The following is a 17,105-nucleotide window of genomic DNA, read 5'->3' as shown; positions in this document are numbered from 1 at the left end:
TACCATGGGCCGCAGGGCACCTAGGGTCACAAGGCTCAGGTGGACTCCAGCCTTGGGGGTACTCTGACATTGTTTGAGGCGGTGCTGTACAGAGGGCAGTGCGGCTTCAGAGGTGGGAACTAGCCTGGGGAAGGACTGGGTCAGAGGTCAAAGTCGACCCTGGATCCAGACTCAGTTTTGCACTACGATAGGCCCCCTTGTGAAAGGGGAAGTTCAAGTTAAAAGGTTCAATAAAGGTATGACCCTAGTTTAACTCACATCCTGTGTCTTGCCTCGTTATTCTGGGTTGGGTGGGCAATGCAAATACATTCAAATGCATAGAGTAGAAAAACACTTCACAAAGAAGGCAAAACAGAAAGTACTAAGATATTGTTTAAAGTTGTATAGTTTGGGTGGAACTTTAATTTCACAGTAAAATTAGAGCCATTCCACATATTTACATGGTATTAGAAATGGGTATGTCACAGATGCTGCAGTCAATCTCTCATTTCATATCTGGCCAATTCCTCCTCAGAGGAAGAAGATAAGGACTGGCTGGCTTGGTAGAGGGAGACCAGGGCTGAGAAAGCTCTTAAGGCACCAGATACCATTTCTCCTTCCAAGAAACACAGGAGATTGAATAGAATCCAGTCCCATGAGTAGATGGTGACAGCTTCATAAATAAAGAACTTCCCAATCGTAGAGAAGAGCAGCAATAGCAGTTTTGTTGGGGTGTTTCAAAATATTGTGCCACCACAGTTGGCAAGTTCAAAATATTTTTGTTCGAACAGAGGAAACAATGGTGGTAGAGTGAAAGTTCTTAAGCTCAGACACCTGCAGTAAACAACTAAACAGAGCCAGACAAAGAAGATAGGGTTATGGGTTTTTCGGGCTCTTTGGCCGTGTTCTGAAGGTTGTTCTTCTTAACGTTTTGCCAGTCTCTGTGGCTGGCATCTTCAGAGGAATGCAATCTGTGCTCTGGTGTAGTTTGCTTGGGAGTTGAGAATTTATGGCTGTGAGATCAGCTTTTGTCCTATTCAGGAGATGGGTAATTAGTGTGTCTTGTTGTGGGTGTATTGTTGTGATAAGGAGGAGAGATTATCTGTCACTGTGATTGTTTGTTTGTTCAGTCATTTAGTCGTGTCCGACTCTTCGTGACCCCATGGACCAGAGCACGCCAGGCCCTCCTATCTTCCACCGCCTCCCGGAGTTGTGTCAAATTCATGTTGGTTGCTTCGATGACACTGTCCAACCATCTCATCCTCGGTCGTCCCCTTCTCCTCTTGCCTTCACACTTTCCCAACATCAAAGTCTTTTCCAAGGAGTCTTCTCTTCTCATGAGATGGCCAAAGTACTGGAGCCTCAGCTTCAGGATCTGTCCTTCCAATGAGCACTCGGGGTTGATTTCCTTTAGAATTGATAGGTTTGTTCTCTTTGCAGTCCAGGGAACTCTCAAGAGTCTCCTCCAGCACCACAATTCAAAGGCATCAATTCTTCGGCGGTCAGCTTTCTTTATGGTCCAGCTCTCACTTCCATACAACACTACAGGAAAAACCATAGCTTTGACTATTCGAACTTTTGTTGGCAAGGTGATGTCTCTGCTTTTTAAGATGCTGTCAAGGTTTGTCATTGCTTTCCTCCCAAGAAGCAGGCATCTTTTAATTTCGGGGCTGCTGTCTCCCTCTGCAGTGATCATGGACCCAAGAAAGTAAAATCTGTCACTGCCTCCATATCTTCCCCTTCTATTTGCCAGGAGGTGATGGGACCAGTGGCCATGATCTTAGTTTTTTTGATGTTGAGTTTCAGACCGTTTTTTGCACTCTCGTCTTTCACCCTCATTACGAGGTTCTTTAGTTCCTCCTCACTTTCCGCCATCAGAGTGGTATCATCTGCATATCGGAGGTTGTTGATATTTCTTCCTGCAATCTTAATTCCAGCTTGGGATTCCTCCAGTCCAGCCTTCCGCATGATGTATTCTGCATATAAGTTAAATAAGCAGGGTGACAATATACAGCCTTGTCGTACTCCTTTCCCAATTTTGAACCAATCCGTTGTTCCATATCCAGTTCTAACTGTTGCTTCCTGTCCCACATATAGGTTTCTCAGGAGATGGATAAGGTGGTGAGGCACGCCCATTTCTTTTAGGACTTGCCATAGTTTGCTGTGGTCCACACAGTCAAAGGCTTTTGCATAGTCATTGAAGCAGAAGTAGATGTTTTTCTGGAACTCTCTGGCTTTCTCCATAATCCAGCGCAAGTTAGCAATTTGGTCTGTGATTGATGGGTGTCATTAGCTGGTCTTTTGTGTGTAGTGATCCCGGGTCCTTCTGGCTGGGTAGAGTTCGTTGATATTTTGCACAATGTATTTTTCAGAGCTGGGAGCCACGTTTGTTGAGTTTCAAACTTTCCTCTTTTTTGTTGAATTTCTGCTGGTACTTGTGGCTTTCAATGGCTTCCCTGTGCAGTCTGACGTAATGATTGCTGGTGTTGTCCAGTATCTCAGTATTTTAAAATAGAATTTCATGTCCAGCTTGTTTTAGGGCATGTTCAGCTACTGCAGATTTTTCTTGTTGTTTTAGTCTGCAGTGTCTCTCATGTTCTTTGATTCTGGTGTGGATGTTTCATTTTGTGGTTCCAATATATACCTGGCCGCAACTGCAAGGTATCCAGTATACTCTTGCCGTGGTGAGGGGGTCCCTTCTGTCTTTTGCTGACCATAACATTTGTTGTATTTTTGCGGTGGGCTTGAATACTGTTTGTAGGTCGTGATTTTTCAAAAGTTTCCCCAAAGAAGAGAGGGATTCCCAGGACAAGGTGAATAAATGCCACCAGCCCACTCCAACTCAAACTTCTGGAAGCAATGTTTGTAATCTCATTCTGCTCTGTCTCTCCATGCACTGTGTCAACCAAAACTTCTACCTGCCAGTTTGGTAGACCTGCTGTAGACCTGCTTCTGTTTATTCCCGCTAGGTCCTGTCATATAGTTAAGTTCATAGTGCATGGCTTAACTACTAGCTTTTGCCTCTGATTAATCTCTTGCACACTCCTTGAATTTCAGCTCTGACTGCTTGGTGTTTGACCTGGATTAGCTGTTCATTCCCTTTCCCTTCTGTTTCAAGTCCCTTCCTATGTTAGAACATAAGACAATCCTAGGCTCATCACAAGCATGCCTCCATGATACAGACATTTGGAAACATCTTTGAGTCATTGTCACATTTGTGGTTTATATGATGTTTAGAAGCCCCAAACAATTTACAGTGGGCCCTCGATTTACTAACTTAATCCATTCCGGAAGGACGTTCGTACGTCAAAAAGTTTATAAGTCGAAGTACCATTTCCCCATTGAAATGCATGGGAATGGAATTAATCCATTCCAGCATTTTTTAAAAAAAACCAAAATAAAAAGAGCAAGTCCCACACTGGGACTGCAAAAAAACAACAACACAAAACACACAAAAAAAACCCCACAGAAACATAAACCCCCAGTCCAAACCCACCCTCCAAAACCCACACAGAAAAGTTTTTTAAAAAGGACTTGCCAGTCTGAAGCCTGCCCATGCTCCGCTTCATCCATGCGGCTGGGGGTGAGCAGCCAGGAGCCTGGCCAGCTCTAGCCTCCCAGTGCTGGGTGAGCACTGCCTCCAATCACGGTGGTTCCAAAGCCAAGAAGGCAGGGAGAAAGGGCGGGAAATTCGAATTTCCTGCCCTTCCTCCCTGTCTTTGGAGCTTTCAAAGGGCTTCCTCTGATGTCAGGGGAAAGCCCTTAGAGAGTTCCGAAGTCGCCGATTGCGGTGGCAGGGACCCCTAGAGAGGTCTCCCAGGGCTTGCCCGCCACCATGGGAGAACTCCCTAGAGGTCCCCGCCACCTCGATCGGTGCCTTCAGAAGTTTCAAAGGGCTTTCCCCCGACATCGGAGGAAGCCCTTTGGAAGCTCCAAAGGCAGGGAGGAAGGGCAAGAAATTCAAATTTCCTGCCCTTTCTCCCTGCCTTTGGAGCTTTGGCCAGTTCTAGGGGGTGGTTCCAAAGGGTTCGGACACCTCTGGTGGTGATATTCCCATTTGTCTCCCCAGGGAGACAAATAAGAAGAGACCATCTCTAGTCTGGTTATGATTCTTCTTTCTCGTGTACTATTATCTGCTTTTTGGAGCAGATTGATTTTCCATCACCTTTCCACTTTTTTAAAAAAAATTAAGGATTCCTTGGGGCTTCTGGGGTGTCAAGAAACATGAATATGGAAAAATGGACAGAAAACCCAAAATAGAATTTTCCTTTCATGTAAAGCAAAAGAACAGACACACAAAAAATATGAAAACGAAAGAGACATTCCATGGAAAAACCTGAGCAAAAGTTTTTGCCATGCATATCCCTACTGAGAACTGTCCATAAATGGCATATCTGCATGCGCAGATCATTGTGCTTCGTAAGAATTGTAGCCATGGTACTCTTGGACATGCGTTAGCATACCTTTTTTCTTTACCTCTATACTAGCCATGTTTAAATTTCTATTAGGTACACATCCATTTTGTTGGCAGCAACAGCTGTCAATAGTATATTAATTATAATTATACTGATAATTTTGCAACTAGTATGCTGTTGTAAGAATGACAATGTTCAGTTTTGAACCCAATACGCACCCTACCTAATTATCATTAGCAATATTTTTCAGAACGGCATGGTATCTAACAGCTGTTGTTTTGCTTCCTGCATCTGGCACAGAGTATGGCAAAATCTACTGCTTGCTTGAGCTACAGCTACTTTATTCTCACCAAATAACCCTCCTATTCATTACTCCAAAGTGACGTTTCACCCATGCCTACTCACAAAGGGAAGAAAATGACCCAACATTTCACATGCACAGTGAAAATAACCACAATTAAGATTCAAGACCCATTCAAGCTTTCTTGCTCCCTCATGAAGACAAAAGCAACTTAACATATGCCCCACGTCATGCATTAATCAGCAAGGATGACCTTTCTTAGGATAATGATTGTACTTCTTTTCCTTTACAATATCCTAATACAATCAGTGTAACTTCCCCTGTAGACTGGTACTAACATATTTTAGTCACGTAAATTATCAATTAGGGTTGGACATTTATTAACGTAGTGGAGATGTCTAATCATCATCATCTTACTGTAGAATTGCAGAGTTGGAAGGGACCCTATGGATCATTAAGTCGATGACCTATTGAGGGAGGCTGACAGGGGTAAAACATCTCTGTTGGTCCTCCTTGACATCTCGGCAGCCTTCGATACTGTCGACCACGGTATCCTCCTGGGCAGGCTCTCTGAGTTGGGAACTGGTGGCTTGGCATTTGCCTGGCTCCCTTCCTTCTTGGAGGACCGTCCCCAGAGAGTACAGCTTGGGGAGAGTGTCTCGGCCCCGTGGAGTCTCAATTGCGGGGTCCCACAGGGGTCAATTATCTCCCCAATGCTGTTTAACATCTATATGAGACAGCTGGGTGGGGTCATCAGGGGATGTGGAGCATTGTGTCATCAATATGCTGATGACACCTGTAAGCACACAGCTCTCCTAAGAGAATGCTGGGGCTTGGAACAGAGAGGTTCTAGAGTCCAGTGTACCCCTATTTAAGTTGAGATGAGTCCTTTTCTCAACCAGGCTGTCCCATCTAGCACTCTTTTCCCAAGTCTATTCCCATTTAACAGTTAACTGAGAAAACCAAAGATAAAACCATGAGTCTCAGAGTCTGCTAAGACCAGCAAAACTCAGATAATTAATTGGACTCAGTAGCATATTTGTGGCCTAAAAAGGAATTAAGTAATTAAGCAGGTTGTCTGCTCAAAAGACCAAACATAAGTTTTTGAATATTATTGTTTTATTAGAAAAATAAAGAATTTGAGATATTTAGTTTGTTGCAAAGCATAGCATTCCATATACATTTCCATAAACTAAAGTAGTTAGAAACACAGCAAATCTCAGCTATAAAAATAAAATAAGAAAACTCTACTAGCTAGAAAGGTGGGTAAGGCTGAGCCCCTCTTTCTCTCTCCTTGCTATGAACTACATCCTAGCAAATCAATGGGAACTCCAAAGTCCATTCAAAAATCCATAATCCAAGGTAAAATCCAAAAATCAAAAAAGGCTCAAAAAGGTTTTCTCTGTATCAGTCTCTCTCCATTTTCTTCTCATGCTGGAACACCCTCCTTCTTCACTCTCCACTGCCGTTAACCAATCAGGACGAAGGACTGCTCGTCTTTCTCCACCTCCTTTTCTCATGGGATTGCAGGTGTTATTGGCATTCCTCCTCGATGTTATGTCTTTGGTCCTTATCGTTTCTGGCCAAGGCTGCTACATGGAAAATTCCAACTAGCTCTCAGCGAAAACAGCTTCTCGAAGCATCTAGCTACATAACACACAGACTAGGATGGATTCCTTCTACACCATTCCATGACTACAAATCCCATTTAGAAATTACATTCTAGCTTCAATAACCTAAACCATGACAACACCCAGCTCTACATCTCCTTTTCACCAACTGCAGGTGATGCCATCCTGTCCCTTCAGCGCTGCCTGGGGACCATACTGTAATGGATGCAGGAAAATGAGCTGAGGTTGAACCCGGACAAGACGGAAGTTCTGAGGGTGGGCACCCTTGGGGTTGGTGGCCTGGGTGACTCTCTCTCATTTGGGGTGGTGACCTTGGCCACTAAGAGTGGGGTTCTCAGCTTGGGGATCCATCTGGACCCGGCACTCACAATGGAAACACAGGGGGCATTGGTAGTCCGTACTGGTTGCCCATCCATTTCCGCGTTGACTTCAAAGTGCTAATGATCACTTATAAAGCCCTAAACGGTTTGGGACCTCAATATTTGGCAGACCGTCTTCTCCCACCCAGATCTACCCGAATCACCCGACATAGCAGGCAGGGGCGGCTGAGGGGTCTGATGCCGAGAGAGGCCCGGAAGGAAAAAACAAGAAACCGGGCCTTCTCGGCGGTGGCTCCTCGGCTGTGGAACAGCCTTCCAACAGAAATTCGGCTGGCACCCTCGCTGGGTGTTTTTAAAAGCCAGTTAAAAACTTGGTTATTCAAGCAGGCCTTCCCTCCAGTCAATTAAGTCTTTCTCCTTTTTTCTTTTCTTTGCTATTCCATCTTGGTAATCCTCTCTTTAAATTAATTGTTTTAAATTGAAATTGTAATTGTAATTTTATGATTTTATATATTTTTATACTATTCTGTTTTATTCTGTGAGCCGCCCCAAGTAGACATGGTCTAGAGGGGCGGGGTAAAAATCAAATAAATAAATAAATAAAAATACCGCCTTTTTCCATCTCTGGCAGATTGCTCGGCTGTGGACCTATCTCGACACGGGGGCACTCACCACCTTGGTGCATGCGCTCGTAATCTCAAGATTAAACCACTGTAACACACTCTACGTGGGGCTGCCTTTGAAGCTGATGCAGAAACTTCATGTGGTGCAGAATGCGGCAGCCAGACTCCTTAGTGGAGTGAGAAAATACCAACATATTTCTCCTACTCTGGCCACATTGCACTGGCTGCCCATCCGTTTCCACATCGACTTCAAAGTTTTAATGCTTACTTATAAGGCCCTAAATGGTTTAGGACCTCGATATTTGGCGGAACGCCTACTCCCACCAAGCTCTACCCAGATCACACATGCAAGTCAGGAGGTGAGGCTGAGGGGCCTGACACCCAGAGAGGCCCAGAAGGAAAAGACATGAAATATAAACAACTGAAGATAAAATGGGAAAGATTATAAGGAGATGAGATGATCAGGGAAGAGGAAGTGAAAAAGAAAAAGAAAAAGGGAGTGCTGCTATGGTGGGTGAGAATGAGATTTTCAAATATTTGTGCAGCCATTGCCTTTTCTCAAATCAGTGACAAGCTAGAGAGGGGGATTAAAATCCCAGTCATGATTTTTTTGCTTTCATTCTGGGAAGGTTTCTAGTGTACTGACACAAATTTAAATGCTGGTTAAAAACATACCCCGTTCAAGGAATGCATAATTTGAATAGATTTTTTTAAGCTTATTAATGATGAATATGTCACTGTTCATCACTAAAATCTCAGTCTCTGATTCCTCTTCCTTGGCCATTACTCAGTGAATATCTTTATGATTTTCCAAAGGTAGCAGAAATAAAGAGAGAAAATCAGTGATGGAATGAAAAATCGGTGATCCACAGGGTCCCTTCCAGTTCTGCAGTTCTAAGATGATGATGATGATGATGATGATGATGATCATCATCATCATCATCATCATCATCAATAGAAAATGTAGAAGATGACAAAATGGAAAATAAAAGGGCATCATCTTCCACAGTGCTGCCATGTATACACCACTGACACTCATAGGGGGTTCTTAAGCTACATGATGCATGTTTAATTTACTGTATAATTTAACCCTCAAAGTTTTGTCTTAGACACAGAATCAGTTCCCTTTCTCTTGCAACAAAATATTAGCTGGCTACTTATTTAGTTTCACAAAAATAGGATTCAGCCATTCCCTTTTTGTTACAGAATTCTAAATATGAGCTAATACTTGTGACACTTAACAGACACTCCAATTCTTCCATTCTGCCACCATTAGCTTGAAGATGAGCCTAATGCAAAGCTTACAACATAGCCTAAATTGTTTCATTTGTTTTGTTCTAACATCCAGCCTGGTGGAGAGCTCTGGAGAGCTGGAAAGCTTGCGCACTTTCATGATATGCTGCTCAGTGCAACAAAGTTATTGCCCAGCAGTGGATTTTAGATACAGTACTGTTTTTAAGTTAAAGGAAAGAACTGCATTTGGAGCCTGGGAGTGAGGACTACTGACAGACATGTAGATTTAAATTAATTAATTAACGTCCTGTCTTTCCACCTCAAAACATGCTCAAGGCAAATTATGACAGACAAGCTGCAGTGACAGAACTTAACTGCATAAATTCTAGGATCAAAATCGCTTCAATTTACCACAAGAGTGAAAGCACTCATCAATTTACTCATCTGCCAGAGTTTGCCAGGTTTCAGGGTGTTTGCCTTCTGGAGACTCAGGGAATTGTTGTACTTTTTCGGACAAGGAGACAAATCTTAGTGGAAGTAGAACTACAGGAGGAGAAACTGTGGTTCCCATGTAAGCAATTGTTTTAAAACCCATGCGCTCACCTCCATTTACTCCTAGCTGGCACCAATGCTTGCTGGCTCACTATGCAAGTGTTTCCACATGAAGTATATTTGTAAAACAATATCACACTAAAAAGCCGGGAGTGAAAAGAGGGGACTTGAGAGAAAAGCAGTACGGAGCCTTTCTGCCCATCATGCCATATTGAGCAAGATGGGGGAATGTACATACCAGTGGAAATGTGTGCCCAGCCTCGGTATTTCTCGGGTTGGGGATTTGTTTATAAGGCTGGAGATGTATTCTGTGTCTGAATGTATTCTGTGTTTTTTCTGGTTGTACCAATGGAGACTCATTCAACTTCACTGCACACATATTGTGCCTTGACAATAAAGGTTGTTGTTGTTGTTGTTGTTGTTGTTGTTGTTGTTGTTGTTGTTGTTGTTGTTGTTGTTGTTGTTGTGCGCTACTAAGTCATAAAGCATCCAGGTTGCTTAGCAAGAGATCACTCTAACGAGGGGTGAAAAAGTATTGAAAAGTTGAAAACCAGCACAAGGAGTAGGTCAGGTACAGACATTGCCCTCAGCAGTTTGATCTGGATGAGACAGTTTTATTAATTTGTCTCTGGCTTGGGTACCTGTATTCCTCAGCTGCATCTACTTAATAATTTCACATGAGTGGTTTGAACTTAGAAACATTGGCTTCACTTTTCTTGTGCTCTGTGATATCCTGATGGTTGCCATTCTCTCAGGTTCGGGGGTTATTTGTCTACCAAACCTCTATTGTTACCTGGAGGAGGGGCTCCTTGGCAAGCCCATGTTCTGCCTCAGTCTCCCATGTCAAGGAATATACTGCCAGTAGTAGCAATAACTAGCATTCATCACAATCACTTTTGACAGGTGCACCACCTCTGCAATGAGGCTGTATGATAGATATTGTGTAGTATTTTCCCCTGTGCAGCCATCTCAGCCATTAGCACAAATATGAACAAGGCATGGTACAATAACGGCTCTTTATTAAAAGACAGTATATTACAAGGGTATTGTAAAGCAAGCATCTAAGCCTCAGGGATAGTAGAAGTATGTGACATCTATATGTAGAAACATGCAATACAGACTAGATTTACAGGCTGTATATTCATGCAGGGTATTTTCTTGTCCTTAGCAGCCCGATCCTTCACCGGTGCGTGAGAATGAAACAATATTGTCTGCTGATTTCAGGTCAGTTCTGTTTGGCCCATGTTCACAATCGCACTCAAGCCCATCATCCTCATCAGCCTTCTCCTGTGGGTGAGAATGAAACAACCCTTTAGTAAGGTTTTTTAAAGAGCTTAAAACTTCTAACATACCCCATAGCTTTTAGAAAATGCTCTTACCTGGCTGACTTGATGGTCCTCAGCACTCTCAAAGCCTTCATCTGAAACCTCTTCCACCATCTGATCCTCAGGGCTGTTGGCATCCCCCGCAAAGCCGGGTTTTGCCAGCACACAGCCATCCACATCCTCTGCTAGTTTTAGGGCATCGCCCGTTGGCTTCTGTAAAGCTCATTTTGACTATGGCCCACAATCACACTCAAGCCCATCATCCTTCTCATCACCCCACATCAGGGTGCAGGCCAGCTTTCTTGTGCTTTTCAGCTTCTGCTTTGGCGTTACAGTAAATACAAACATGTCTTCTGCAGAACTGCATTTTCTTCTTAGATTTTCTGGGTCTTCAGGCAGCCTCCCGCTGAGCCTTGTAGGGGGTCCTAAGGGGCACAGGGGCTTGGAAAAACCCACAAGCCCCTGGTAGTATCCTTGGGGGTGCAAGCTCCTTTTGGCTTTCACCAGGGCCTTTTACCTTGTCCTGGGAATCAGGTTTTCCTTGTCCTCCATCTTCTCCAAGCCTCACCAGACTCTGCAAAGAGTGGCAAGCACATGCAGAAGGACCCCAAAATCACCACTGTGGTGTTTCAGCAACCACTGTTGAGTTTCAGCCCCAGGGTGGCCATCCCTTTTCTAGCCAACCCCCTCCAATCTCTTCCCATTGGCCTACAGGGCCGCGGGGGGGGCAACACGTCACTTTGGGGGCAATCCTGAGGCCGCACTCTGGTCACGGGGGATCTCCGCATCTATGAACCCCTCCTACAGGCCCACGGTGGCCTCACCCACCCCCTACGTCACCCTAAAGCCCTGCCCACCCAGGAGGAGGGCCCTGGGTGGATTCTTGATCCTTTATCCCACCTTGCTATGTGGGACAATGCTAGGTATTACTACTACTCCCATCCTGGTGCTCTTCTCTCAATTTGTGATAATACTGAGGTGAGACTACATGTTGCTTCATATGTTCACACTCCCTCTTCTCCTGTAGCTTTCACATTCATTCTCTCCTCAGATAGACCACAGTTCTATGCCAGTTCAGTCCGTGTAATGAAGAGTGGTAATGCATTGTTTTTGCTCTCAGGATAATGGTAACTGTAACACAACCCATGTTCTCTCTAAGGTGCATGGGTGTGCAGAGCTCCATTGGCACCACACAGCAGGAGCCAGTGTCAATAACTGGATGAAACCCTGCCCCCCCCGCATGCAGATAGGTGAGGTTCCCACACAGCAGAGATGACAATTAGAGGGAATATTGGTAACAATCATCTTCTGGCCCACAGAACTGAGTAACAGAATGAGTTACATTTGAAAAACAATGCTCAATGAGCTGTTTCTATGGAATTATTTGACCAGTGCCAATTGAAAGGAATATTGTTTTAGAATAGAATTTATCAAAAAATGTATGTGAGAAGGAAGAAAATGATGTGTTATTTTGTTTTTTGTTTTTGTTTTTTAAATGAAGGGAGGATAAAGTGAAAATGAAATCAGAAAGAAGTGAAATGTAGGCAGGAGAAAATAAAATTGACACATGCTCTCATATCTGTAAATATATGCAAAACATTGAAAATTACAAATAATTAAGTTACCAGAAGGGATAGGCACAGAACAGGAGTTAGTTGCTTGCATTGTGCTCAACTCATGAGCTTCCCAAACCACACAGCTGAGTAGTTGGACGCAAAGGCTTGACTGACTCTTGGTGTGATCCAGCATAGGGAGTTATTTTATTCTTAAGGATTCTCATTCATTTTGCTGCTACTATGGCAATTCAGCCATTCCATTATTGTATTACTCCTCCTCATGAGAAACAATCTGGCCAAGCTAAAATAATCAATACAAAATATTCTCCTTATCTCTCATACCAACCAGATGTGACCCAAGGCATTTTACTTCCTGAGTTGGGGAAGAAAACTCAGTCCCCATCAGTCATGTACCCAATATCCAGTAACCAATTTATCTTGGCATCTAAGTCAGAAGGTTCTACACACACTTCTCCTGCTCCCTGGCAGTAAAAAAACTACAGCAAAAATCTTCAGCCTGGGACATCTATTTGTGAGTGTTAGGGCTGGCTCTATTACTAAACCAGCTCATAATTTAAGGGAACAAAAAAAAAAAATCTGGCAGCAGTTACATCCTTGTATTTAGTTCCACTTCCCTACAGTGCTTCACTCTTCTGTCAAAAAGCATTCTTAAAGACCTAATACTCACCACAGATCCTGTTTTGGTTCACCTGGCCTTCAAAGAGATGTGCCAGCATTCCTCTGGTTTAAAACAACATTGGCACTAAAACAATTGGCATGGAATAGCCACATAATCTTCTTAACGTTTCTTCAGTCTTATAGCAGTACAGTTTCTGACCAAGTTCCTGTCATATAAAAGTAGAGGAGCACATTCACAGATCAGACCCTGAGGTAAACAGCTGCCATTTGCAGGCAGCACACTACCGGGGCTTGACCTCCCAGCTATTAAAGTCAATTATAACATTCTCATTAAGTTAAACAGGAAAAGGCCTGGAATGCAGCCTACTGCCAAGTAGCCCCAAGACACCAGAAAGTAAGTGCTGTCGGCAAGCTAATCAACCTGAAAATGTGGATGCACAGGAGTGAACATATATGTCACAAGGACATTACAACAGGAGTCAGTGTTGCTCTGTGGTATGCCCAGGTGATTCTCTCTAAAATGGCTCCTGTGATAAAATCCTGACTGATTACCCTGACAGCTGGTTGCCTTGTCTTAATCTTGAGAGCACCTGTAAGTTCCAAGTAACAGTACTTGGAACTTAGAGGATATAATTAAAATAAATCTGGATAAATTAAAAAAGAGAGATAACTGGAAGGATAAAAGATTATCAGAAGTTAAAGATTTCTTGGTTTGGTAGAGTGGTATTATGCAAACTGAAAAATATTTCTAAATTAAATTTTATATTTTGGATGCTTCCTATAAAGATTACAGAAAAACAATTGAAAGAATAGCAGCTAATGATAAATTGTTATTGCAATAGAAATAAACAAGTGAGGCTTAATAAGAAATTATGATATGTAACACAAAAAAGGGAGGTCTTGGATCATCCAATTTAAAATTATTGTTGTTGTTTAGTCGTTTAGTCATACCCGACTCTTCGTGACCCCATGGACCAGAGCACACCCGGCCCTCCTGTCTTCCACACCCTCCCAGAGTTGGGTCAAATTCATGTTGGTAGCTTCGGTGACACTGTCCAACCATCTCATCCTCTGTCGTCTCCTTCTCCTCTTGCCTTCACACTTTCCTAACATCAGGGGCTTTTCCAGGGAGTCTTCTCTTCTCATGAGATGGCCAAAGTATTGGAGCCTCAGCTTCAGGATCTGTCCTTCCAGTGAGCACTCAGGGTTGATTTCCTTCTAAATGGATAGGTTTGTTCTCCTTGCAGTCCAGGGGACTCTCAAGAGCCTCCTCCAACAGCACAATTCAAAAGCATCAATTCTTCAGCAGTCAGTCTTCTTTATGGTCCAGCTCTCACTTCTGTACATCACTACAGGAAAAAACATAGTTTTGACTATGCAGATCTTTGTTGGCAAGGTGATGTCTCTGCTTTTTAAGATGTTGTCTAGGTTTGTCATCACTTTCCTCCCAAGAAGCAGGCATCTTTTAATTTTGTGGCTGCTGTCGCCATCTGCAGTGATCATGGAGCCCAAGAAAGTGAAATCTGTCACTGCCTCCATATCTTCCCCTTCTATTTGCCAGGAGGTGATGGGACCAGTGGCCATTATCTTAGTTTTTTGATGTTGATCTTCAGACCATTTTTTGCACTCTCCTCTTTCACCCTCATTAAGAGGTTCCTTAATTCCTCCTCACTTTCTGCCATCAGAATGGTATCATCTGCATATTGGAGGTTGTTGATATTTCTTCCAGCAATCTTAATTCCAGTTTGGGATTCCTCCAGTCCAGCCTTTCACATGATAAGGGAAATAACTAGATTAAATATTCAAATGTCCCTTTCAATGGCTTTATTGAATTTGGTCAAGAATGATCAATTGTTGAAAGATAGTAAGGACTTAATAGTAATAATGATTACGGGCGCAAGGTTAATTTTTGCAAGAAACTGGAAAAATGATAACCAGCTCAGTTTATAGGAATGGTATAGACAACTATGGGATATGGCAATTAATGACAAACTGACGTGCTATGAAAATAAGAAGAGGCCTATCAAAAATAGTGATTTTAAGAAAATATGGAGTGTATTCTTGGAATATGCATTTCTGAGAGGGAGGGGGTATACACTGAGGGAAGTTTTGGAGAGAAAATGGACTGAATGAAATTAAAATTATTAAACTTCCAGTCTTATCGTGGCTTCTGCCAACCTTTTCCTTGCACTTCGTCTTTGTTGGTTCCCTCACCTAAAAATCACATTAGCAACAATGCCGAAACTTTTTAATTTTATTTTTTTTTCCTCTCAAATACCACACAAGAGAGACAGGGAACAGCGTAACCTCTTGTGTGCAGGATATTTACTGCTTTAGGGCACAATCTGTTGCTGCAGAGTTCTAACTGTTGCTGAAGCACTTAGTGTCATTATATGCGCCTTGGCAACAAGGCGTTCTGTCTTGTTTTTCATCTGTGAAGGTGGTGATTTATTGATAATACTAATCTTGTTGGAGAGTTACAGAGCTAGCATGTCAAATGTGTTTAAAGACAGAGGGGAAAAAAAACCTTGCATACCCAACTTTTTTTTCATAGTTTTCTATAGGGAGGAAAACGTAACTCCTCTATCCCTTTGGTAATTCCTACCTCCTGTCTACAGATGTATGAGCCAGTTTATTCCTAATCTGCGCCATTTATTTATTTTATTTATTTACAAGAATTTTAGCCACGCCATTACCAGTGCTCTCTGAGCGGCTTTGGAATGTGTTCATTTATAAATCCATTCTGTCCTGACCCCCAATTATTCTTCAATTTATAAAGAAACTGCACAAAATCATATATAACAAAGTACTTTATCCTAAATTATGTATTCTTATGTTGCTGTGCAAACTCTTTGAGCAGATAAGAGTGATATTTCTAAGAGACCACTCTTCCAGTCCTCAAATCTCCCTGAGAAGTGGAGGTCAAGTCAATTCTTATTAGAATTCCCACGGAATAAATTAGATAAGCATCCCATGCTTTTGCACCATCCCGTACTGTTCCTGTACATTGAGACACCACATTGGACTGGTATATGGTAAAGGAAGTTGTAATGAGAAAGAGGTAAAAACAGAATATATCACCCTCCTCCCCAATAAAGGCTGTGAATTGTACAGCTTCCTGAAGATACCTAAGTCAATTTCATCATAGCAAAACAATCACAAGTCAGGAAACAGAATATGATTTGGAATGCATGCTCTTAGCAGTTCAGCTGTCTGACAGGGCTTGGTTGGAAACATAGCTGTACAGGGCGGGGTTATGAAAGGAGCTGGACACAGCTAGATTAACAATGAAATCAAAGAGTGCTGAATGTGAAATATATTCAATTCATTAAAACACCTCTGGTTTATTAATGTGGGAGACTGTTCTTCTGTACCCTTGATTCAAAATGCCAGAAAATGGCCCTTTGCAAGCAGGGAAGGATAGCAGGCTTTACCTAGCAAATGGCAGCCTGAATATTGATGACACCAATGTCAGCAGTCAAGATGGTCTACAGCAGAGGGTCCCCAACCCCTGATCTATGGCCCCATGCTGGTCTGTGGGCTTCCTGGAACCGGGCCGCAGAGACGGATCTCCATCCCACCTGCATGCACGGTGGGCATGTCCCCCACAGAGCCCACACCCCCAACCGGTCTACGGACCCAAAAAGGTTGGGGACCACTAGTCTACAGGATTCCCTCTTCTACTCACTATCATTAACAAAGATGCACCAAGCAAGAGAAAATCCAAGAACATGATTCCTCTCTGCATCAGTTAACCACTCCTCATCCAAATACAAAGGAATTGTCAAAACTGCTCTTTAGCAAGTTTTCTAGGTATCTGTTGCTTTGAAAATACAGATGATCATCTCATGTTCTGGTGAAACCTTTGCTTTTGGGGGGCAATTGATAGGGACTTATAAGTCCAGATGATCAGTCACACTTACAAGTGAACTCATTGTTGATTGATTGCAGAAGTGTATGGATAGAGGTAGCTTTGATTTTATATTCAAATCTTGGATTTTGCATATTAAAGTATGGAGGTCTTTCTTCCTATCTACATCAAGAACCTTCCTTCTCTTTGGCGAAGGATGGAATTCAGCTGAAAATCTTTGCTGCTGCTCTAGTTTTTGAATATGAGATACTGCCAATATTTGAAACACAAGATAAGGATTCATGAATTCTGATATTAAGAAGGAGGTTTAGAGAATAAGTGGCAATATTTGCTGGTCCATTCAATTTGATGTAAAGCAGCAAATCAATCAAACCTGTGTTCCCACCAAGGGCTGAAGAGGAGGAGGAGAGGAGCACACTTTGACTGGTGCGTGGGCCATTGGCCAGGGAGGTGGGGGAAGGGAACATGCAGCACCTGTGGTGCTGTGCATACAAACCAAGATGACCCTCAAACCAAGGTTTCTGCTCATCTCTAATTTGAACCATTCTGCCTGAAGTTGGATCTCTTGCCAGTTTGAAGGAACTGTTTTCTCTCCCTTTAAAGCTCAGGAGAATATGAGCTAAATAGGAAGCTTTTAGATTGGAAGAATACTGGCCGGTA

General features: G+C 42.8%; 1 long non-coding RNA gene across 1 annotated transcript; it reads right to left on the bottom strand.

The window, feature by feature from the left end:
- Window positions 1–5,522: 5,522 nt before the first annotated feature.
- LOC110077482 (uncharacterized) lies at window positions 5,523–13,102 on the bottom strand. The gene is made up of 3 exons (XR_013537494.1): window positions 12,996–13,102; window positions 12,624–12,780; window positions 5,523–10,341 (listed from the first exon to the last, which is right to left on the bottom strand). It is a non-coding gene; the product is annotated as an uncharacterized LOC110077482 (long non-coding RNA).
- Window positions 13,103–17,105: the final 4,003 nt, after the last annotated feature.

This window comes from Pogona vitticeps, chromosome 1 (assembly GCF_051106095.1).
Source record: "Pogona vitticeps strain Pit_001003342236 chromosome 1, PviZW2.1, whole genome shotgun sequence".
NCBI classification, from domain to species: Eukaryota; Metazoa; Chordata; class Lepidosauria; order Squamata; family Agamidae; genus Pogona; species Pogona vitticeps.
The sequence above is the reverse complement of the archived record's forward strand: the minus strand, read 5'-3'. Positions and strand labels throughout refer to the sequence as shown.